Source organism: Spermophilus citellus (assembly GCF_964194105.1).
Source record: "Spermophilus citellus genome assembly, chromosome: 8".
Lineage (NCBI taxonomy): Eukaryota > Metazoa > Chordata > Mammalia > Rodentia > Sciuridae > Spermophilus > Spermophilus citellus.
Window position 1 is genome coordinate 133,277,066 of NC_138189.1, and position 25,984 is coordinate 133,303,049.

At 40.4% G+C, this 25,984-nt stretch overlaps 1 long non-coding RNA gene across 1 annotated transcript; it reads left to right on the top strand.

Annotated features, from left to right (window-relative positions):
• Positions 1–8,772: 8,772 nt before the first annotated feature.
• On the top strand, positions 8,773–15,806 carry LOC308654159. Its single transcript, XR_014023190.1, has 3 exons — positions 8,773–9,213; positions 14,296–14,497; positions 14,852–15,806. It is a non-coding gene; the product is annotated as an uncharacterized lncRNA (long non-coding RNA).
• The last annotated feature ends 10,178 nt before the right edge of the window (positions 15,807–25,984 follow it).

Here is a 25,984-nt window from a genome sequence, read left to right on the forward strand (position 1 = left end):
TAAGGACCAACCACAATGCTAATAGCAGATTTTGGGGAGTCCCAGCCTGGTTGTAAAACTCACAAGAAAAGCACAAACATGAGGTTAATGCTTTCATTGTTTCCAACAGCATTTGCTTGTTTTCCCCTCATCCACCGTCAGGAGAGTCGTTTTGATTTTCTCTGGGGTTCAGACACCTCAAAGCAACAGGGGTTGTGGTGGCCAGAATCCCTTCTAGGTGGGAAGCCTCAGCTCCAGCTCCAAAGCTCTGGTGTCGCATCTCAAGGGCAGCTTAGACAGCTGTCATGGTCAGCTCATCTCTTGTCTTTTCTGACCTCTTCTGACCTCGTTTCATCAATAAGTAATGTCTGAAGTCTCATCCAGTAGATGATGCTCCTGCTCCAATAATGTAATTATTAGGCTCCAGCGGTCGACCAGTTGGCCAGATGAGCAGGGCAGGCATTCTCTCCCAGACGCCCTCAGCGCCTGACAGATGGCTGTGTCAATCGTGTTTAAAGACACTGTGTTCTGGTTCCCTTTCAGTCCCCTGTAAAGCTGTACCAGCCAAGATGAGCATGAGAGAGATGGTCCAAACAGGAAAACTATGTGAAGCCTGAAAACCACTAAGATAAGGGAAGAGAGGAAAGCAGGCTCCGTGCAGCAGAGAATGAGTAGGTTGGGCCACGGTCCAGGAAACTGATCTCCTTGATATGCTTTCTTTTTATTTTATTTTTCTTCCCCAGGCTGACCCTGGACTTAAGTGACCCTCTTTCTTTAGCCTCTAAAGTAGCTGGGACGATGGGTGTGTGCCGCTACACTCAGTTTTAGCAATATTCTTTCAATTCATTCTAGTCCTTGTAGCTTAAATCTGGGACTCCATTCTTCTATCCTGCACTATCAAGAAAAAAGTTCACATCAAGTTGGACATACCTCCCTAGATATCAGCCACCAGTGCTCCTCAGCAGGGCATCCTTGGGCACAGCCTTCTCAGCTGTCCCTGTCGTCACATTTAGCTTTGTTTCTTTAGTAATATCAACAGAAAGCAAGGGCTCTTTTCTCTTCTAACAAAAGAACATGCCACTTCCCAAAGCACAAAGTGTGGACAGTCACGCCCTGCAGCAAGACTGCCATGCAACCACATAATCATGCTGTGTGTGTCTCTCAGGAGGTCAAGATGGACACTGGAGACGACTACCTCAATCACATATTTAGCCTTATCTCTATGAATATATTGACACTCATTTCCAAGTACAGCAAGAGGGTAACTTTGTCATAGGTTACAATAAACTGTCACTTCTTTTTTTCCTCAATATAAAGTGGCTTTTTCATGCTAACCATGAGTTTAAACTCATGCAATGCTTGTTTGAAATCTTGTGTTTTTGTATTCTACTTTGGCCTGTCTTTCATTTCATTTACCCAGTCAAGCCTTATGAAGTGTATGTTGTCATCAGTGCTCCATTCAGGTTCTGGGAGAGAGAACCCAGACCCTCATGAACTTAGGTCCTCTCCCCCAGAAAGAAGCCTTGGATTTTCAACAAGTTTCCTCAGAACTGCCCACCCACTAGGGCAGAGAGAACTGAGGGATCAAAGTAATGAGGTGGCCCTAAGTGATTGATTGGAGGTCTATTCTGCTAGCAAAAATACCTCATCGGTGTCTATAACATCCAGCTTCTTTTCTTCAGCTGCCTCTGAATAATTCTTAGCACATATTCTAAATTGTCTCCTGGTCCCAAGCTCTTCCAGAAGGGCTGATGCTCCTTCCATATAGCTATCAGAGTTACTGTCTGATTGTCACTCTTTCCCTTTGCTGGAAGCTTCCAATTATCTTCTTGTTGGCTGTAGGGTAGTAGGGTAAATTCTAAAGTCCATAAGGCTTGTAGAGTCTGCTTGGAACACATTGCCCTAGTCTCCCCAACTCCGCACCCCACACACTCAGCTTAAGCTCTGCTCCCCGTTCCCCAACCCAGCTGCCCAACTGTGACTTCAGCTTCTCCACCATATCTGTTCATCTGGCAAGTTTCTCACACATTCAAGATGCAAACCCCAGATACAGTCTTGCCACATCTGGTTGGCAGGTAGTGAGTGCTACTCTCCACGGAGACACACAGCACCATTTCATCCTTTCAAAAGAAATGGTATTATAGGTTTTCTGCTTGCAGAGATCCTCTCCACTGTGTTCTGAGTTCTGGAGGGAAGGGATTGCATCTCACCTGTCCCCACATGCTAAGTCCCTAGGGGACTTAGCAAAATTTCCGGCCTGGAACAGGATGATAATAATGCTTCCTGAATGAATGAACACATGAAAAGGAAATTGACTATATTTGCTCCAAGGTCTTGTGTCATCAGTGCCCCCCCCCCATTCAGTGTCTAAAAGAGCCCGATGATAAAGTCATCCCATGGACATTTTACAGCGTGTGTGAACACCTCTGGCACACACCGCATTTGATGTCTAGACGAAGAGCCTTCGGATGCTCTGAATGTAGTACACCAGCAGGCAGCTTCCTAAGGCCAGATTCTTTGTCTCTGTGGGAACAATTGCCCCATTATTAGCAGCAGGGCCAGACCTCTATTCAGAGTTATGGGCAATCTTTGTTTTCCCCATTACTATTTTCTCTGGGCTTCGAAGTAATGCAGCAAAGATGTTTGGGCGACTGTTTCCCTATGATGCCAAGATGTCTTAGAACAATGTTATGATGCTCGGTTGCACCTACTACCACTGAGACAAGCCCAGAAGTTAAATTATGAAGCAAACGTAAGCTTTGAAGAAATTTTTATTTAATCTGTATTCCCCTGTTTCATCTGCACATCCATCCAGCACAATCTGCATCATTATTAGCCACATCAACTTGCTTAAAAAAAAGAGAGAGAGTAAAAAGTAAGACATCTGTGTTATAGCATTAATATATTCAAAGGTTTTTACTTTCATCTTGCAGGCATTAACAGTGTGTAAATGTGATGTAAGCGCAACTTACAACAGCACTAAGTTAGCAAAAGAAAAATGTACTTAGGAGCATGGCAAAAGGAGGGGGGCTTACAAAAAAAGCAAAAAAAACCAAAACAAAACAAAAAGGAGAGAAAAGGTCTGTGTGGGCGAAGGGGACAAGCAGGTTGGGAATTAGGGAAAAAGCAAAGATTTATCGGTAAATAGAGTATTTTGCCTATTGCTCTTACATGGCTGATTTCTAATTGCTAGCACCATCTCTAAGGCAGCCAGGCAAGCCTCCAGCACTGTGCTGAAGGTGTGTTTGTGCTGCTATGCCCTCTGGCTTGGCTGCCAGCCTATTCCCTTAGATCAGAGCCAGAAGGCAGACTGTTTTCGAATACCGATCACCTCACCCGGACCTAATCCTTTGAGTTCTCTTTGGCATCTATTCCTTCTGCCAGTTTCCTCTTCTGTTCCTCTCTTTTCTTCTGAAGTTGACAACAAAGACATCCTCAGGGCCCTCCTTGATGTGAGACCACTCTTGATGTTATTACAGTGGGTTTTTTTTGTACCCTAAAGTTGTGCTACTTTTATATTCAGCTAGCACAATATTTGCACACCAGAAGATAAAGAAAATGTGAATATGTTATACAGAGTGATAGTTTCTTTTTAATTTGTAGCCCTCTGTTTTTTTTTTTTTTTGATGTAAACCTTTTCCTTCCCTGTCACTCATCTACATACCTGATCAAGAACCTGAAGGTCTCCTTTTTACAGACGATGGGACTTCTATACCTTAAATTGGCCTGACCTGCCACTTTTAATTTTAAAAATATGGCTGCACGGGATATGGATGAATATGGAATTTCTATGAAGCACAAAACTTTTGAACGGTTCCTGTCCTCTGTGATAGTGAGTTTTAAAAGGGAAATCTCCAAAGAGCTAATTAGTAGACAAGTAGAGCTCAGCCTGAACAAAGCTGAAAAGATAGCAGATAACTAAAAGGGCCTGGCCATAGCTGACAAAAATCAAAGCCCTGACAGAGGACTGGCAGTAACCTTGGGCTGCTAACTGACAGGGACAATAAAAAAAAAAGAAAAAAACCTCTGAGCCTGGCGGAGAGTGACAGCAGTACTCAGGGATCTCGGAAGAGCACAAACCTCTACCCCAAGGACAGTAATCTTCCAGTCCACAAAACCAAAGGCTTGTGATGCTCACCCGGCTCCAGAAGATGTGAGCTGGCCGGAACATCACTCATGGAGACAAGGAGAAGCAGCCCAGGAGCTGTGGAAAGTTCTAGACTGTTGATTAACTCCAGAGTGGGAAATGTCTCCCTGGGGTGGGGGGAAGATGTGGAGGAAGAGGAAGAGCCAGGCAGCTGCTGGTACCTCAGACAGATGGGCCGGTGAAGGAAAGTGAGGGGGACCCAAATTGAAGGAAGCCCATGCTGGCCAGGACTGAAGAGACCAAAGGTCACTGAAAAAAGAGTTGGAAAGGACAGCAATGACTCTGGAAAGACACTTGAGGCACACAAAAAGGAAAAAGTGGAGAGAGTCAGGGAAAAGAGTAAGGGCCAGAGCAGCTCCCTGTAGGAAAATAATTCACAAGGAGCCAATTATTTGGGTGGAGGAGAGAGTCACGTTTACAAACTATTAAAAGGGAGAGTAAACACAAAAATAATGCTGTTAGAGCAAAATGTCTCATCTACCATGAAGAGGGAGGAAGTACCAGCAGGTTTGCCATAGATTTAGGCATGAATGAGTCCTATTCTGAAGTCCCAAGGATAAAAAGATCACGAGAAACAAGAAAAGATACTTCTATAAAACTGGGTGATCTGGCAATTTCCTGGTCTTAATAATATTCCATTATTCACTTCTGGACGCATGACCAAATCTATTTAGTAAAGAAGCAAAGCCCTCACAAAGTGTGGGTGACTGTGATTCCGGTGGCACTTTAAGGCAAGCTCTTAGAAAGCATTCTGCTTCGACACCCAAACACTCATAACACACAAGGCTGGGTGAAAACTTCAGAAGTACAAACCCAAGGGTATTTAAAAACAAACAAACAAAAAATAAGAGCATATAAATATGATTAAATTCAAGGAAATTGCATCTCCATTTTCTGCCCAGATGCCAGCACCTGCCATGTACACCCCACAACGGAGGAAGGATATAAAGAAAACTGTGATTTCCATCCATCTTGAAAGGGACGTCCAAGCCTGCGTGCAACACAACCCTATTCCCACAAAAGCTTGGCTTCACACACACAGTGAGTCTGATCCCACCCATCTGTCTGAACAAGGAGGACAGATCGGGAAAAGTCTGTGTCAAGCAGAAACAGGAGACATCCTTGGAAAAATCCACCCCATACTAAGCTTGGGGGAAATAAATACTTTTTTTTTTTAATAATTTGGGTTTGAGATTCAACATCCATTTTAGAAAAATAAATGTGTATCAGAAGACAGTAGCTTTGAAAATATCTGCTCATATTTAGAGCTGAATATATAATCTAAGACAAGCTTTTTTATTTTTTTTTAAAGCAAGGGATTTAAAAGCTAGTTTAAAGTACAACCTAGCAAATATTTGGTTTTGAATATTCTTTAGTTCACAGGTCAGGAAAAATAAGGGTTTTCTGTTTCATACTTGAGGATGATACTACTGATGAACCCACCCATCGTACAAATTGAGTTAGCTCTAGGAGTTAGAGAAGATTTTTGGTGAGCTGTTATCAGGGTTAAGACAAACATCCTTATCCTGGATCACTTGTATATATTTGTGATCTGACCACAATTCAGGGAAATAAATAAATAATAGGGAGCTGGAAGGATTTTTATTCTCTTGTAATACAGATGAGGTTCCTCAAGCCCCAGGTAGGTCCAGAAACTTGAGCTCTGGCTGAGCTGGAAACAGAGCTCAGGCCTGACTCCAAGCCCTCACACTAGTAAAAAGGAATAAGTCAAACTGGTTGAGTCCAGCATAGTTTACTTGCCTGTTTTGGTAAAATCCACTACTGCTTGTTGTTTTTGGGTTTTTCAGTATTTGTTTTTCTGTTGTTTTGTTTTTATAATTCTTGTTGGTATTTTTTGTTTGTTTGTTTTTAATTTGGCAGTGCTGGGGCTTGAACCCAGCCACTGAGAATTCCATGAATCATAATATATGCTTCTCTCTCTCTCTCTCTCTCTCTCTCTCTCTCTCTCTCTCTCTCTCCTCTCTGGTGCGTAGCCTGTAACAACAGCCCTCTCTATGGTAACCCACGGACGTTGCTCTCAACACAAAACCATAAGAATGGTCCATTTTCCGAGTCTCGAAATTCTGTGATTGCTTCATTTGAACCAGGTGTTTTTTTTTTTTTGTAATTTTTCCTTTAGAAAACAAATTTTTTTTTTCTAAAAGACAATATGATTTTTAGTTTATAAAAGAAAAGAAAAAAAGAGTGGGGATATGGGAATGTGGGGATGGGAAGGAATTATAGTTTAGTAGTAGACCATGTGAGAGGCCCTGGGTTCAATCCCCAGTGAGAGAGAGAGAGAGAGAGAGAGAGAGAGAGAGAGAGAGAGAGAGAGAGATGCTGGCAGGAGTAATAAAAGCTGTGACTTTACCCTACGATGATTTGAATATCCTTTAGGAAAGTCACCAGAAGATATTGAAATGCTAAATACCAAAACTTCTCTAAAAAACAACAAAAAGATCATCTAATACCTTCTGTTGGTGTGAACTGTCACTCTGGATTAGCCTTTGCCCTAGGGAGTCAGTGTGACCTCTTTCCATTATTTTCATAATAGAAGCAAAGATAATTCCTCTCTGTTTTCCCTAGTCTTTCTTTCCTTTCCTTCTTTGCGATAATACAATTTGGAAACATGGGGAAATGATGCTGGGGATCTTTTTAAGGACGTTTGGTTAACATGATCATTTATTATGAAAGTGGCTTTGGAAAAGCCTGTGGACTTCAGTGGAAACTGTTTTTCCAGTTTTTAGCATGCATTTACAGAACTGTTGCAAGCCGGGATTTCTGGTGTTACTTAGATTGAAGGAAGAAATACTTGATGGGAAATTTTCTTTACATATTTTCAGATTGAAGGATCCTACATTTCTACAAATGGAATAAGTCATAAAGAAGTGATTTGTAAAGTCAGTGCTAATAAGACAACTAAGAACTATAGTTGTAGGATAATATTAGCAGACCATACTTTAAAAATGATTTGCTTTCTTCATGAGAAATGACATTGTTTCTTTTAGATGTGGAGAATAGGTAAGAAAGATTTTTCATGATTATTTTCTTATTCAATTTTATAGATCCTGTAAAAAAAAAAAGCTGTATAAAAGAGAATAAAGAAAAATTAAATCTTGAAAATAATGAGAATCTACTAAAATTAACTTTAAAAACTAGGTTGAATGAAATCAAGTAGTTATACTGAGAACTAGGTGAATTCAATTAAATGCTACTTATAAAGAAAATAATTGTCAAATGATTTTCTCACTAAATAAATGGTAATTAAATTTATTCTCTTTATCCAAGGTCAACTGTGTGAACATCACTGAAATAGAATAATAGATAATGTGCATAAAAAATGGGAAAAACTTGTCCACCAAAATGACAAAAGATCAAAATTTAGAATGCTTAACTTTTAAAAAGAATTCTTATTTTTAAAGCATCTGTGGAAATTATTGCTTTGGGGAGTATTTTTGATTAACTGTGTTAAATAACTGTCACTTTTTTCTTTTTGTTGTATTTGAAGATATTACACACACACACACACACACACACATATATATATAGAGAGAGAGAGAGAAAGACAGAGAGAGAGAGAGAGAGAGAGAGAGAGCCCTCTATTCAGTCCAAAGTTGTTAAAAATATTTTCATCATAAATATTTCATTAAAAATATTGCCAATGATGTATGAAGTATCCTATAGACTAAGTTAATATACAGGCACTGAGAGTGATAATTAAAATGTTTAATAACTGATATGATATAGGCATTCACCATTCAGAGTGAATGCCTGCTAGATATATCAATAAGAATGCCAGACATATGTAACTGCTTGAATCAGTCTGCTTGTATAACAACTGAACATCGGTTGTATATATACAGACTTCCAAAAATAGATGCTTTAAGGAAATCATAGTGTGTATCAACAGCAAACATCTGTGAATTCTGCTTAGTATACATGTTTGTGTGGATATATGTCTACTCTCACATACATACATACATACATATATGAACAGATAAGATTATCTCTAACTTCCAAAACAGTTCTTCAAAATTCATCACTCTAAATCATGTCACTACAATGCCATAGGTGATATTTACATTAGTTCATGAAAAGTGTTTTAAGATAAATATTGCACCTTGGCAATTAAAATTCAAATATATTCCCTTAGCCAAAATGTATGTTTATAGTTTAAAAAGGGATAGTTATGTTCATGACACAGTTATTATTTAGGCTATTATAGTCTAAAATATGGTGTATTAAATTTGTACCTCTTTATTTGTCTGAGTGGAATTACAAGTAAAAATGTGTAAACTAAGAAACTTCAGCAATATCCCTTTATTTAATTCACTGTGATTTGTTAGGTTTCCCTTTTCATAAGTTATCTTATTAAATCGAATAATTTCCAGTCCTAGAGTATCTTTAATAGGATGAGTGAGATATACATATACTTCAGAAATAAAAGGAGGCAGAAGAGCACCCTTCCTCCAAGCTTCTCCCTCTTCTCAAATTACAAAAAAGAATCAACTTCATGAACCTCAATTTTGCAACAAATACAAACCATTATGGTGTTTAAATTTAGAAAATTTAGTACAGTCTGAGATTTTTATCTCGTGTGTGTACGGTAACAATTTCCACCTCTGGGTGGTTTAGAGACATGCTTACTGATGGTTGTTTTCGCATTGCCCAGATGGTAAAAGTAGAGAATAAGTGTGTTAGCCCAATTTCAAAGTCAGAGTTGAGTCCAAGATTTCCTGAGCCTGGTGTATCCATGAGGCCCATCCTCATGATTGGATTGCTTCTTTGGTTCTGTAAATGGACTGACAGGAGACAATACTTTCTCCTCCATCAAAAGTCATATTAAACTAAATATTTTAATTGTTAAAAATTAAAATAATTCCCCCATATGTCTCCTGATACAATCAGTTCAAGTTAACTTTTGTAGGTGAAGGTAAACACAAGCTTTTCTATGTTTTTCTTGTTATTGTTTTAGACAGTTTATCTCACCTGGAACCCCAGACTAGACTTGAACTCTGAGGGCTCAAGTGATCCTCCCACCTCAGCCTCCCTGTGGCAGGGCCTCCAGTCGCGCACCGCTGCATCCGGTTAAGTAATTCTTTTCCCTATTTGATCATCTCATCAAACAACGTACAAGTCACAGATTTGATTATCACAGATTTGATTAAGTTTGCTCAGAGGAAACGCCAACAATGGGTGCACTTAGTGCTAGGCTGAAAGCATTGTTAAAAGCCAGCAGCTGTTCTATGTAAGGGGCTAATTATGCATAACAAGTGTCTAATTTGAGAACAACACAAAGCACATTTCATCTAAGCAGCAAAGAGATTGATGTGACATGCCCAATGTGTCTCTTATGAATTTGTTGATTGACCTAACTAAGTGTAAGGATGAAGGGTGAGTAAATACCACTCCCCACTCTTGGCCAGGAACCACTGAGTGACAAGTAAATTTTGCTTAGGGAAGTACTTAGGACCAGTGCATTCTGCTGTGTGCCTTACTAGTTAAGAAAGAATTCTTGGGTCAGTAATGAGATGTTGTACATGGTCCAGGGCTGATTGTGATTTTCGCAACATACCTGAAAAATATAAATGTGCTTGGTGGTTTTAACATCTTGGCAAATTCAGAAAAGTAACCACAAATTTCTCCTTTAGCAACGTGTCTCACACTTATGTGATTGAAGCATATCTCATAAAATAAATATTTTGAGCCTGGCTAAATATAAAATAATGCTGTTCCTGTTGCCTTTCTAAATTTCACAAATTATTTCAAAGAAATAGCATCTCTTTGGACTTGGTTCTCATATCTCAAGGCAGACAATGTTGAGCCATATACCAATTTAGAATCCCCAGAGACGGATCTGCATTGTGCTGTTCTCTATAGGCAGAGAACTTTGTGAGAACAGAAAGTGCTTCCATCTTTTTTATCCTTATCCCAAATGTCTACCCCGTTTCCTAGCACATAGTTGGCAATTGAAGACTGTGCTTTGGATAAACAAAGAAATGAGTGGAAATGGAACCATTGTGTTTATCTAATCACTTTTTTGAGCACTAATGACATCAAATCTTCATATTTGGTTGGACAATTTCTTGTGATCTCTATTTTTTTCTAGTCACTTTTGTCTTGTACAGGAGATATAGTGGGGGAAACCTTAGAGGGTTGGATCACCAACACTGACACTCTATCACCCGGCAAAGGTCAGGATCACTTAGATCAAAGAGCACCAACTTCAGAATCAGATAGACTTGGGCATCTGTCTCAAAACTCTTTTGGCCCCAGTTTCCTAGTCTTTAAAGTACTCTCCTTGAAGAGATGACAATATGGTGACAAACACTAGCATTAGTACCTCCAATGCCATATAATAGGTCTGGATTGCATATGAAGTTTTTCCTCTTGCCTTTAGAGGTACACAGAGACAATTACTAGATTCAGATTGAGCATATGAGTGAAAGGATTCTTAATAATGCATTAAAACATTAACCTTCTCTTTTAACTTCCCTGTCACCTGTGAATTATGCATCATTCTGCTGTTTTCACTTACAGCTTTGGAAGGCCTATCATCTGCTCATTTGATCTAGTCTCTTTACAAAACATATAAACTGGCTCTTGCCTTAGATGGACTTATCACCAAATTAAACAGAGGCCCACAGACATACAGATACAGCAAGCCTAGAAGTAGACCCTCGAAGGAAAGCAAAGATCAACTCAACGGGCTGTATGAAACCCACATCAGATCCACCTGAGCTGCACTCTCTTGACAGGCTAATTGTAAGGGTGCACAGTGAGTCTGAGGTGAAGGGACTGTGCAGCTGGTGGGAGGGTGGGAGACAGGTGTTTGAATAGACACAACCTTCTCACTAGGTCTGTCCAACTCAATGATTCTCAGTATGTTTTTCTTGCCCCACAAGTTCCATTTTTATTCTTAATGGTTTTGCAGATGGCCACTGAGAAAACAGATAAAAATGACAGTAAAGCATGTTTAAATATTAAACAGGACCTTGACCAGGGGTGATCTAGCCATTGGAGGTATAATTGTACATGAAGTACCCATTTGTGGTGAGAGATCCTTTTAAGTGTGTGACTCCATCAGTGGGCATCCTGAAAGCTGCCAGAAGGTTTGGCTGCCAGAAGAGAATCATAAAATTATAAGAACCATATCTGATCGTTTGCTTATGTTAGAATTGACAGTGCATTATCTTCCCTACCTTATCAACACAATAAGGAGCAAATGTGTGTAACAGCTTGTCAGTATCTTTAAAACAATACTTAGGAGACGAGAGGAAGCTGCCTTCTATTGAATTGATTCCTAGCAGAGACCACTTCAATTTACCTGGCAACATTTGGTCAAAAGTCCTTGAGACAATCACGCTAGGATGTTAGAAGCCAGTCATTGTATTATGAGTATAGATTTTGGACTATACTGTTTCAGAAAAAAAAAAGTATGAAGGACAGGTCTCTAGTCTAGGGAAGACAGCAATTGTACCCTTCACCACATCAGAAGAAAATAAATAATGAGACTTGCTGTAAAGAAAGTTATGTCAAATAAATAGAAAACCAAAAATTCTAATTGCCTCCTTTGTTTTATATATCATTAATAATACTTCTCTTTGGTCCCAGCTATATTCTCCCATAAGTTTGATTCCTTCTTAATGGAAAATTCTCAGCTTACAGCAGCCAGATGAAAAGCTTTTGAACCCCAAGCATTGCGTTGCTTTCATGGGGGACAAAGGCAGGTACTCTTCTTCACATGGAAGATCATGGGCATACCATCCCCATCTCAGGAGAGCTTCAATGCTGAGCTCAAGTGATGATACCCTAGGGGTAGGGGTGGATTCTCTCTCTTTGCAAATAAATGTGTTGGAAGCGTTGTATATGCTCTACTGCGGTTGACTCTGTGGGATTGCAAACAAGCCTAAGATGTTGGAAATCAGACTCTCATTTACTCATTCATGCAATAGGTTGGGTGCTTGTCATGTGATAGACAGGATAGAACCATGGCAGGTTCTAGAGGAAGGGAGATGAGCAAGATAGACATGGCTTCTATTTTCACAGAGTTTAGACTTGGGGTCACAGAAGCTCACAAAAGAGTATTAATGTATAATGATGTTAACTGATAAACACATTGAAGTAAAATATACAACGAGCCCACGTAACCAGAGTGACGTGGGTGGGCTGGGAGGTCTGAAAAGCTTCTCTGGGGCAAATATTTATGCCATGACAGAAAACATTAGTATTGTTTGACTAGATAAAGAGTAAGGAAGAGTGTTTTGGTCTTAGGGAAGAACAAACATGAAGGCCCTGGGGTGGGAGAGAGTTTGGCATATCTGAGAAGAATGAAGATTTGCATATTTGAACATAAAGAGGAGATCCGCAGGGATAAGGTTGTGCATATCCTTACGGGAACGTAGGTTGAAACCATTGAAAAGTTAAGTAGAGGCTGAGGGGCAATACCTTTACAAGTTCACTTTGGATATATCATGAATAAATGGAAATGTAAAAGGTGGGTGTGGAGAAAGGGCTAAGGGCCTAATGTAACCGTGCCAGGGAAAGATGGTGGTGATTCAGACTCAGGAAGAGCACTGTGAACAGAGGGAGAGACACGTATATATGTGAACTGGCTTGTAATAAATAGAATTGTGACAATAATTTAATGAAATTAATGGAAACACCTGGGCTGTCATACATATCTTAAACCACAAAAATTATAACTGGACAAGATGCATTCCATTTAGACCACCAATCCTTCCTTAACTAGGTAACAGACAACAGATACTCCATGTCTTTATCTTGCTGTCCTCCCTGCAGGGCTGCCTCACTGGTCTGCTAGAGTTCTTTGCATTTTACCTCTTTCTTGCTGTGCTGAGTCTCCTGCTCTCTGATTCTTCCTGCCCCTTTCCTGTTCACTTGGGTAGCTCTGTCTGGCTCTCCAGTTTCCCTTTGACCCGCCATTTTCTCTTCTGCTGCTACACACTACACTGATTTCTTGCCTTTTTCTTCTGTTCCTTGCTCTCTCTTCTTTTGGACTCTCAAGGTTTCTCTCAGGAAACTCTGCTACTCTTCATCGGAGGGAAGTCGAATTACTTAGCCCATTAGTGTTGGTTGGAGCCTGTAGCTAATAGAGTCAGGAGAATCAGCTTCTTGGAGGATCCAGGGAGCAGAAACCCTGATTCTGGAAAAAAACCAAACATGTGCTGTCTATTAGCAAGTACTCCTAAGGGCTTTCTCATCACCAAGCATTTCTTTAAGAAGTCAGTTCTGATGCTCAGCTTCCATGATTAAAGCTTACTGTTTTAAATGGAGGTATCTGGTACAGATAGGAGGTAAATCGTAACATTGTGAATATACCAGTTTCATCACGCACATACCAAATTCTGAAGTGACCACCCAGTCACTCAGATCAGTGGTCACAGAATTTTAGAGAAATAGTACATAATTGTGCTGTAAAAGGGTAATAATGAGTGTAATGCATTCCACTATTGTCATGTATGTAAAAAAATTTACATAATAAAAAATAGTACAAAAGGTAATACATTGGTTTGAAAGAGTAATGAGGTATCACCTACCAGGGGGAGGTCTTATGGCAAAGAAATAAAGAAGTCTCATTTTCACGAGATGGAGAGAAGCGGATGACTTGAAGGGCATGGAGAATGGCCTGGCCAGCCATGAGACCTGTGGAATGAGGTCAGGAAAGAAGGTCCGCCAGCAGCATGCAGCCCAGCAAAGGACACAAGTGACATCCATTTGTTTCTGGGTACATAAGAGTGCTGGACCAGGTGTGTTCAGCGTTGACATCAGAGATTCTGCCCGCCCAAGTCCCTAAAGTCACAAACTGCTTGGGATTCAGCCGCCAAGTCCCAAAAGTCACAGAAAAAGGAAGGGAAAGTCACAAAATCTTTCATTCATTTATCAAACGAGTATTAAGTTCTTGCTATGTGCTAGGCACTGTTCTTGAAATGAGAATATAGTTGTAAACGAATCAGTCTCTGACCTCAAGGATCTTACATTCTAGGGTAGGAGACAGATAACAGACCCCCCCCCCAAACAAATATACTACTGTTACCACTGGTAGTAATAATAGTGATGAACACATACAATGCTTATCGTTGGCCAGTGTTACTGTTTCCCATACACAATCTCCCTTGATCCTGACTGCCACAATTCCTGTTTTACAGGTGAAGGATAAGGGGTGCAGTACCTTGCTCAAGGTCACGTGGCCCTAAGAGAATTGCATAATGTCAGTGATAAATACAAAGAAAAATAGAGGTCATGGCAGGCCATATACACCTGTAGCCAGTGGAAGTGGAAGAACTCAGAGAGAAACGACGTCATCTTTGGAATCTGGGATCCCTGTGCTGCCAAGCTCTGCGACCTTAGGTAAGTTATGTCTTTATGTTGGACTACAGATTTTCTCATCTGTAAAATGTGGATATTAAAACCTAATTAGAGGGCGTTCTATAAGCATAAAATAAGATTTGTAATAAGATATATAATAACTAGAGTTTTAGTACAGTCCCGGCATAGAATAAATACATGTCAGATTTAAACAACAGAGTGCCAAAGCTCAGCAACCAAAGGAGATGACAAATTGCTTGAGGCTTATGTTTCTGGGACAGGAAATAATTATTTCCTCTAGGATTTCGTAACTCAGAGGACTAGGAAGGAGGGAATACAAGAGACTCAGATCTTTTAAAGGGAAATGGGCTCTTTTCAAGAAATGATTATTTTCAGCAGAGGCATGAGGACAGAAGCTCCTTTGAGGGGCCCAGACTCCCCTGATGGACGGAGCAGTGGAGCAGAGAGCATCAGAGCCCGGAGGGGAGCAGGATTTCACAGAGCCACTGGGGAAGCCTTGGAGATGGAACGGATCACACAGTTCCTTTGGGTCGTGGAACAGAGAGCTGAAAGGAAAAGGGCTGGTCCAGCCTGAAGCCTTGCTACTGAAGGACATTTCACCTGGCAAGATACAGGTGGCCCTTTATACTGATGCAAAAGGACAGACCCTGGCCTGAAGCAATGCTATCCATTTCCATAGTCTTACACAACCTCATATCCGGTTCCCTTTTACTCATTTTCAGAGACTCACTCTGTTCAGCAGGAACCCCCATGGGATTTCCCATTATGGCAAATGAAAAAAAAAAAAAGTTCCCTGTGTTTCTTAGTATTTTTTCTTTTTTCCTACAGTCATGTTCTTGGCTTGTCAAATAGTTTTGCTTCCTTATTTATAATCTAAGATGGGCCATGTTCACTCAAAGGCTATATCTTTAAGGATATGTTGTTTGGGGTTGATCGGTTGGTATCCTAGAAAAACATGAGCCCCATTGTGATTTTCTTCGGCAACTAAAAAGATTTGGGGAAACAATAGCTCTGTCCCAGGTCAAGATAAAAATATTTAGAGTCCATGTTGGGATGTCCAGTGGCATTGTGGGTAATGTTCATGGTTTAGAAGTGAAGATACGCGAGTTTTATGCTGAATTTTTTCAATATCATCTTCTAACATTTTTTTTTTTGGAAATCCATTTATCCTGTTTAGATATCCACTTTTAGTGGTGAATGGCAATAATAAGCACCATAATGTCAGTAAATTAGTTTGTGGTATAGCTTTAACAGGATTTATTTCTAACACATACCAGGACATTCAATCAAGAGAAAAGTAATTTAAGGCAATAATTTTATGGGGGAAGGAAGCAGGAAGAGTAAAAAATAAACTCTATGTTATAAAATGTGAAGTTTTAACACATGTAAGATTCTTAATAAAAAATTTATTTATAAAAATAAACATACTCTTTCTGTCTACTCTTGATATTATTTGGTACTTTGAGAAATATATAGGTAGAAAGTGCTAGGGGAAACAGGTTCCATATAGTTATTAATATCAATACTTACATGCTTTAATTAAATGCCTAATTATGTATGACTTTTGGTTTATAACTAAAAAAATGATTGTTGGTGGTAGATGTCAATGCAATCAACCTCTCATTGTCCTTCATGGTCTACGAGATACCCAGGGGCTACTTTTGGGCTTTTCTAAATGATGCACAGCTAGATTCACAATTGCTCTGTTAGTTTTCATGTCCCTAGAGTTGATTCAAATGCTTAATCTTTTTTAGTTAAACTTCCTGAGACAACCTTGAATGACTGTCACCGCTGAAATTGAAAATATAACTATAAATACTTAACATAAACTTTAAGTATCATATATAATATATAATATTATTATAACTTAAAATGTTAATTATAGTAAGTACCTGCATAATAAGTACCTATAATAAATAGATGCTCAGTTAACAGGTGTAATCCTATTAATATGAGTAATAGGCACTCAGCTCTTTTACTTGGGAGATGGGTCCTTTAAGTGTGACGCCAAACAGACATAGAGAATCAACAGCTGTTGGTGTTCTGAATCATGGCCCTTTCCTAAGAGTTGCTATAATAAGAAATTCAAAATGGCAAACCACATGAAAAGAAAAAGATTGAAGGGAGGAAAAAAAAAAGCTTTGAAAGAATCCAGGCCATAAACCTGAAGAGTTTTTTGCGTGGAATTGGGACATGGTCTTTTTGGTCTTCGTAGCTCTAGACAGGGTAGATGGACTTGTAGGCAACATTTGAGCAACAATTCTTTCCTCTTTATAAAAAGCTCAGGTTCACATTAAGAAATTTTTTTTCAGACTTCTTGGCCAAGTTTCTAGCTAATCAAAAGTATCTTTCTCCATTTTAAAAAATTTAAAATATTGGAAGAACTATGTGTCATAGGACAGGATAATGTGGATGTGTGTATTTGACAAGAAAGTTTTTGTCTTTGAAAGAGTTATGTTAAAAGCAGAAAGACCACAGTGGCTTGGGGGATCAGCCTCAGTCATAAATTATCTGGGCACCTGGCAGAGTGCTCTCTGCATAGATAGTTGTTGAATAAATGAAGGGACAGAGTGACCTCTGCAGAGTAGAATCTGCAAAGTCCTTTGAGTTTGGGGGATTTTAGAACAGAAATACTCTCTTTACTTTTCCTTTGTCCCTAAGTTTTTTAACAGCCCAATCTCCATAACTCTGCTTGTCAATCATTCTCTCCCCACCTGGACCAGGGATGTTGGTGGCACCCCACAGGGCACCTCCCTGTCTCTGTGCCTTCCTGCATTCTGAATGCTCCTGCTCTGATCCACAATACCCTTTCACTTCTGTGGCCTGGCTGCAATTTTATCTCAGCCACCTCCTTTTAAATGTGTGAGCTTTCTTTAATCATTCAAATCTCAATCTGTGGAGTTACCCAGCCTCACCCCTTCCTTCTCTGAGCCCCAGCTCTCAGCCCTCTGGATACCCATCTGCTGGAAGGATTACTTGAACAGTATCTCCGTCTCTTTCCTACACCTCAGAGCCTGCCGACCACTTGAGTTGGGGTGCCCAGGATTCCTTCACTCCACTGTAATGGACTGATATAGTTCTTCTGGAAGTTTCTCCAAATCTCCTACGAGGACATACCCAGGCTTAAAATAACAGGCCCCCAGACTTCTGAGTGTCTCGTTAGTCGACAAGGGACAAAGGTGGAGCCCAGGCTTCAGCAGGGTTCCCAAGGCGTGATCTGCAGGGGCCCAGGGGGATCGGGGTCTGAGCCTTTCATCCAGAACATTCCCAGGCCACAGGCTGGTGCCAGACATTCACTGGCAAGAAGGGCCCTGCTGTCCTTTCTTTACCCACAGGGGCCTTGCTGGTGTCTGGGTTTCCAGAAGAGCCAGCTCAGCAGCTTGCCCTCATGCCCAGCATGAGAGGGAGAGAGAGAGAGCGGGGCTGCCTCTGTGCGGAGCCCCAGGCCTCCCAGCAGCACGTGGGAGTCACCAGTCTTTGCTGCCACCCTGCTCACGCCTCTCTGTTTCTCTGGGGACTGAGGGGATGATGTCGCAAAGCCCTCATAAGGCAATACAGAGCAGAGGTCAAGGAACGGGAACCTGCAGCCACACTGCCTGAACCCGAAGCTTGATCCTGCATGTGTGACTCTGAGACTTGGGGCTATTTGCTTTAACTCTGTCATTCCATTTCTCCCTTGTAAATGGAGACTTTATCATTCTACAACTATTTATTGTGCTATTTCTCCAGGAAAGGAACTATTTGGGGGGCTGAGAATATGGCCATAAACAAACCAGATAAACTCCCTACCTATTTGCAACACAAATTCTAAAGGGAGAATAAATGACATACAAATAGACATATACCATCAGGGAGAAAAGAGCCATGCAGAACATTGAAGCATAGTAAAGAGAGATATGGGGCATTTTAGGCATCAGAACCATCTTCTCTGAGGAGGTTTCAGCAGAGCTCAGAATACAGTGAGGAGTCAACTATGCATATAATTAGAAACGGTGTTCCTAGCAAAGGAAACTGCAAGTGCAAAGGCCCTGAGGCTGAAGTATGCCTGGGACAATGACATTGTCAAATACAGCTGTGGTGAGGTCAAGTAAATTAATTCATTTAAGCACTTTAAATGGACCCTGGTATTCCTTGATTGATGTTAGTCATTAATGTCACCAAACAGTTTCATATATTATGGTCCAGCTGGTCCACTTCTCCCCTGCCCCCAACCCAAGGAAGTCCTCCCTGAAGTTTGGGGACAGTGGCACCTGCTTCTGTCTACTGGTTAATGGGTGTGGGTAACATGTTAGGACCCTGGTACTGATTTTCATCTGCTGCCCATTGTTCCCCTGGATCTTGGCCTCCATGGCAAGACATTCATTTGGCTCCTTAAATCCTCTCTGCCTTCTGTCTTATGAGATTTTTGTCATCGGTATTACCTGTGCTATTTGCCAAGCCCAGGCCACCCTCCAGGGCTCCAGAACAATTGTGTGTCTTATTGGGAGATGTTTTCAGCACAAAGGACTGCTCCTGACACTGGGGCCTGTGCTTTTGTCCAATGCCTCTCCCCCTCTTTGAAACTAAGAAGCTCTGTAGAAAAATAGAAACACTAAGTTAAGATGGAGTTCATCAGACCATCCGCCAGCCCAGGAGGGACTCTGGTGGCCTTATGAAAGGAAAATGGGCGAGCTCCCATGGCCTCAATCCATTCACCATTTGAGATTTGCACCTGCTCTCACAGATGCATGACCTTATGCGACAGCTCTACTGAATCCATGTGCAATTTGCCATTTTAAAATAATTATGCTTCCATGTGTCTGTAGCCTTGATCATGTATGGGAAAGTGGCAAGCAGAAAATGGCTTCTAGTTATGCCTTGGTCTGGCTGGGCACACAGTGGTACTATTGGGTATACGCAGGAGCCTGGCTACCTACAAAACTTAATGGACCTATTTTATGTGACCTTGTGGTTCGATGTCCTTGTATAATCACTTAACATGATATATTAGTCAACTTTGTACTACTACAATGAAATGCCTGAGGCAATTAACTTTATGAAGAGGAAAGGTTTATTGATCTCACAGTTCTGGAGATTCAAAGTCCAAAATCAGATACCCACAATAATTCGGTCTCTGGCGAAGGCAGCAGAGGGTAGTTTGTTGTGGCAGGGACATATGTCAAACCAGAGCAGAGAAAGACCCAGCAACCAGGGTCCTAAGAATGCCTTTCAAGGGCATGTCCCCAGTGACGGGGCCTCCCACAAGGCCCCATATTCTAAAGGTCTTACCACCTCCAAATAACACCAAACGGGAGGGCCAATGTGTTTAACACACATCCGAGAAACACTATCAAAACCATAGCCCATGACATTCAATAGTCAATATCAATAACATCAACTGCAAAAGACCTGTATTTGAGAGGCGATTAAAAGCCAGATGCTATGCTAAGAGCTTTTCATTTACGATCTCCTTTCAACCTTGCTAGAATTTAGCCTAGATAGCACACACATCAGCAGCTCACAAGATCACACCTCCCTTTTATACCAAAGTCACCAGAACCTGGGTCTTCTTCCCTCCTCCACAGCAGAGATCCAGTGTCTTTTCCGTTTCTCTTCCATGAATTTCTCAGGATTCCTAGGAAATTCTTCCACCTCCAAACCCACTGTCTGTGCTGGGCTGGGTGTGGCCACTGCAGGGGTGTTCTGCAGGCCTCCTCTTCCTGTCCTCAGCTGGATTCTGCTCAACAGCAGTTGCTATTGTCCCTGGCACAGCATGGTCTCAAGTGTAGGCTCAGACAAGTCTTATATACCCCCACAGTGGCAGGGAGGATTGAGTTGTGACATTTCAGTGAGGCTCCTGAGCTGGCTCTGGGAACAAAGCATGCAGAGGATTTCCAGTTGGTGTTAGATGTGATCATTTGAGTCCTCAAGTTCAAGCCTTTCTGAGACCCCTGGACCCACACCCCTACAGTGGATCTTCAGCTTCTTTCTTTTGTCATATTACAGGACTCCATTTAAAGTCCTGGCCATATGTTACGGTTTAGAGTTGAGGTGTCCCCCCAAACTTTATGTATGAGACAATGCAAGAATTTTCACAGATGAAGTGATTAGTTTATGAGATGTTTGGCCTAACCTGTGAATTTCACCACCGGTATGGACTAACTGGGTGGTAACTGTACAAACGTAAGGGTGGGACTGCAGGAGGGAGGTCACTGTGTATGATTTTGGACTTTCTATTTTGTCCCTGGTGAGCAGAGCTCTCTCGGCTTCCTGGTGCCATGTCCTGAGCGGTTTCCCTCAGCCGTACCCTTGTGCCACGATGCTCTGCCTCACCCTGGGCCCAGAGCTGTGGAGTCAGCCAGCCATGGACTGAACCTCAGAAACCAGGAACCAAAGTAAACTTTTCGGCTCCTACGTGGTTCTTGAAGCTCTGACTAAACCAGACGTATCTCTTATCAAACTTCCTTTCCTCCAGCTCTACACAGAAGTATAGTTTTCTCATATTATCTAAACCGAATCCTTGGCTCATATTTTACCCCTGGATGAAGAACAACCCCACCTCTATTCACAGGGCCTTTCCCTAGGGTTCCCACCCAGGCAATGCATAAAAACACAACGAGTCAACATGGGGACATTTCCCAGTTTCTGGGTTGTGTCCCCTTCTCTGATGCCACATCTGAGGCCTACACAGAGCAGCTCAATTGGAGCATCAGCATTTGCAGCCCAGTCCCTTATAGACATGAAGCTAAGAGCAGCCGTCGCAGCGTCCCTGGCACCTTCCAGCCTGCCCCACCCCACGTCTGCCCTGTCTTGTGTGTATTCCCCACTGAATTCTCACCACAGTCCTGTGGAATCGGTGTTACCGCCGCGCACTTTGGCACTTTGTTCTTTACTAGGCACAGCTGCTGAGATTGGAATCAGCATTAGGTCACATCATGGGTACGCACACTGGGTTTAGAAAGTTTAAATAACTTGCCCAAGATGATATGGACACTATGACATAGAGAGTACCCTCTCCCTTCGTCTAATACCGTCCTCTTTGTCAAGGACATTTTACTCTCCCTATGAATTCTTTAGTCATTTCTAGTTTGTTTTCTGCCTTCGAAAGGGAACATTCAGATAGGCAAGCCTCTGTCTTCAGGTCTACACCCACAGACAGATCACCAAATGAATCCAACCATCACTCTTCCTAATATGTTGACCCTGATCTACACCCGTGGCCAATCCAGCCCTCACACCACTACCTCAGGGCCTCCCCAAAGACCTTCCCTGGCTCCTCTGTCTGGAGATCTTCCTTTTCTGCATTGCTCTCAGTCTGTGCATTTGTTTTTAACCACATAACATAGTATTTTGTTATTTTTCAAAGGTCTTTATCATTACATACGTAATTTTACATTGTTCGCCTATATTTGTTGGAATTGTCTTGCACATAAAATTACAACTCCCTCAAAGCTACGAGCCATGTCTTAATTTTTTTCTTTTCTCCAAAGAATGTAATATTATGCTAAGTGCATACAAAATGCTAGGTGAATATTGATGTGCTATATTGTTGATTGGAACTAACCAAGAAAGAGGGAGCTGGTACAAATAATTCAATAATGTCCTTGAAAACATAAGCTTTCAGTTATTTTTTTCTCATACAGCCAATACATTTACAAGTGCTCTAAGTTGTCAATGATGATTCTAGAAGCAAGAAGCAAAGTCTTTTTTTTCTTTCAAACAATTTGAAAGGCGATGAATCTCCATAGTTCATAGATAAGTGGTAAAAAAGGAAACAGACCCATGTGGTTTTTAAATAACTTGAAAAAAGAGTTAAAATAGCATCTAGGGTTTCTAAGTAGTGATTTCCACACATTAATTGTTAGCTGGTCTCATCTCAGCACTTTCTAAAGTGTCTCTGGGTGCCTTTATCATCTACTTTATGGGAATAAATCGACAATATAAGCCTTGCCATTTAAATATAAAAAGGTAAGCTTTTTGTTTTGATTCTGGAGAAAGTTGTTTAATAATAAAAAGCAAAATGCCAGCACCTCCTTTTGAAGCATTTCCATTTAATGAAGCTCATTTGAACATACATTTAATAAAATCCTGAATAAATGCTCCACTGTTTACTAGATGTTTTATGAACAGAAACATCTCTTGCTGCCTTTTTGGGGAGAGCATGCTGCTTTCTGATTACAAATGATATATCTTTTGTCTTGTTTCTTAATGTTTCTCAAATTAAAAAAAAAAAAAAAAAAACTAGATGGCATGGTAGAGTTAAACCGACTTCAGGGACATTAACATAAAAGCCAAAGAGGATCTTGCCATGGGCCATGGCTGTGCCCCTAAATGATATGAACTTGATCAAAATTAGACATCGCAGTAGACAACATTCACTGGAAAGTTTTCATTTCTTTCCTATTTTTTTTAAAATCCGCCAGAAACTTGTTTATTTCAGCCAAGAACAACCCCCCACCCCCTTTCCAAAGGCATCAGGCTTCCGGAAGCTTTATTTAAATGCCTCTGCCAAATGAAAGGCTCCTTTCATGCCATTTCAAGCCCTGAAGTAACAAAAGGGTAAATAACTTGAAGTATCATTTCTGACTGACTTGGCTTTGAAACCAGCACAGCCTGCGTAAACAGCTGCTCAGCTGCAAGGGGGGCTTACCTGTCTCTCTAAACAGCCCCCTCCTGGTCCCACTAATGTCGGTAACCATGATAAACCCCTTAATTCACTGGATTAATGAGTTAGAGCCAACAGAAAAGGACAAAAACCCATAACTTTTCCACAAACTTAGTTAAATGTCAAGGTTTTTAAAGGCCTAGTTAGCAAGTATATTAGATGAGATATGTCAGTTTCCCAATTTACGACTCTGACTTGTCTCTTGTGATTCCTTATAGCCTCTAGCCATTCTCCTCTTACCTGAGGCGTTCTCTGGCAAAAACCTGATGCTTCCAGTCATTCTGCATTCTTGTGTTTCTTCAAAAATAATTGGACAGGCACCTTTCCATAAACAATCATCATTAGTTACCTATGGTACACAGATAAGAATACCACACAAACACCTTTCAATGGAATGTCTTGAGCCAAATAATAATAATTTGGCCTGTGCATTACAGATGTGATTGACAGAGAGTTAATGCACTTAGCACTTTTCCAGGAGGCTCTGAGAATGAGCTCCTTGATGCTCAGAAAGTCCTGCTCCCAGAAAAGTGACATAGACATTGACCACTGAGTTTGTTGCTATTCAATAGCCGGTTCCTTTTCCAGACTCTATGATTAAAGTCATTATAGGAACTGTCAGCAGAGGGGAAGAAATGGAAACTGTCACAAGAAGCAACTGTCTGAAATGCTACAGATTTCCATAATGTTTAACAGTTTTAAAGCAGGGGATTTTAACTTAATGTTGATCAACCCAAATTATAAAACTGTGAACTTCAAATATTTCCTGATCAATTATTTTCATGTCCTTCTTGGGATTTTGCTTTTTGTTTTTTTCTTAAAAGAAAAAAAAAGAAACTCTTCAGAAAAATTCTGAAAATAAAGCTCCCGAACCTTTGTACTTGTAGATATAAACAAAGTTGTAGCAAAAATGAATTAGCATCTTTTAACATATAATCTGTGGAAAAAAACTGATGAAATGCAGCTTTAAACTGAGTCAAATAAAGCACCTAATTTGAAAGGTGTTGGTGAATAATATCTTTATACTCAAGTATACGGGTTCAACACAATATTTCCCATGTGATGATAAGTCTGAATATGTTACAAGTTGCTACTGGTTCTAATTTTTCCAAATGTTAAAATGAAAATTCTTGATTTGTAATTAGGATTTATTACTGTTTTGTAATCCTCTGTACAAATATTATTGGATTCATAGATGACCAAAATGATTTACAAGTTAAAAAGGTTTTGGAACTCATTGATTTTAAAAATGTAAATTCTGAGTACACACATTAGCAGCATTTGAACGTCAATAAATGCTTTAGCTTATTTTGTACTTTGTTTAAAAGCAATGAGAAGTCTGAACAACTATCACAGACCAGAAGAGCTAAGAAGACAAAATAACGAAATGCAATGGGTTATCTTGAATGAAATCTTGGAACAGAAAAAGAGACATTCAGAGGAAACTAATGCAATCCAAGCAAAGGATGGAACTCAGTTAACTGTACATGTACCGCTTCCTTAATTGTGACAAATATACCATCATAATTAGGGTGGCTACAGAACATTCATATACTGAAAAACCGTTTTGTTGTTCAACTGCAATAGCATTTAACTGAGCTTCCTATACTTAATCAGCTAGGTTTGGTCTCTCTGATCATAAGGAAAGATGTTAATAACAGGGGAAATGGCATAAACAATATCCAGGGATTCTGGCGTGTCTTTGCCACTTCTCTGTGAATCTAAATTATTCTAAAGTAAAAAGTGTATTTAAACTTAAAATAAATGGGAAAATAAATAGCCCTTGAAATGCATCTGGCTTTAATATTTTAGTCGAAGCATTTTACACACCTAAGAAAGATTAAAATCTGATACTAGCCTAAGCCTTGTGGGTTTTTTTTTCCAATATATAAACAAGTTTGCCCTTTAAAAAATGTATGCTTTAACCCCATTTGCTAGTGAGAAGAGAGCCTGATACAATAATACTAACAGTGATACTCTATTTATTTTTCTTTCCTCACCTGCTATGCCCAGGTTTTGACATTAAGAATATTGTGTTTGATATTTTCTGCATTAAAAACCACTTTAGGCTTTGGTTCCATTTTACTTCCAGTCAGAAAGATCAGAAAAAGCTCAAGTCACACAGTGAGAAACTTTATCCACTGAATGAGACATTATCCATTCCACCAGACTGCAAATCAAAGAGTATCTCTTAGGCTGCTTAAAAATTCATTTTAAAATCTGATCCTGATTGTACTTTTATGGTAATTTCATACCATCAATCATCCTTTTACCTTTAGTCTCTGGGTCCACTGCTCTCCCAATAGATCTCATTCACTCTACCTCATTATAATTCTTTAGGTGAGAAAACAGGGTAAGAAACCTTAACAGAAAATGAGAGAAAGATGTAAATTTCTCGAGAAAAGTCAGGTTCACTAAGAAGCAGAGCTAATGATATGTTCTGATCTTTTTTTTTTTTTTTGTAATTAAAATATGGGAGGGGACGTTCCCTCCCCCCCCCAAAAAAATCAATGTCTTCCATGCAAATAGCACCATTGTAATCTGGGTTCCATCTCAATTTTATCCCTAATAGTTCTTATCTGTCCAGGTGCTGCCTGTTTCTGTCATTTGAAGTGAACAAAAGAAATATTTTTGCAACTCTCCAGAACTTTTCTTCTTCCTTGTGTGAAGTTTGCCTGCCCTTCACTGACTGATGGAAGCCGTCTCCTTTCTAATTCTGCTCTGCATAAACGGAATTATCGGGGTGCAGACGTTTCAGCTTGCAGCGCTAAGCCCCGCGGAGCAGGCCCCTCTCTAGGTATAGAAGTTCATGTAGAGTTATGAGAAATCAATAATACAACTTCGGTTATTATTCTCCATTTGGC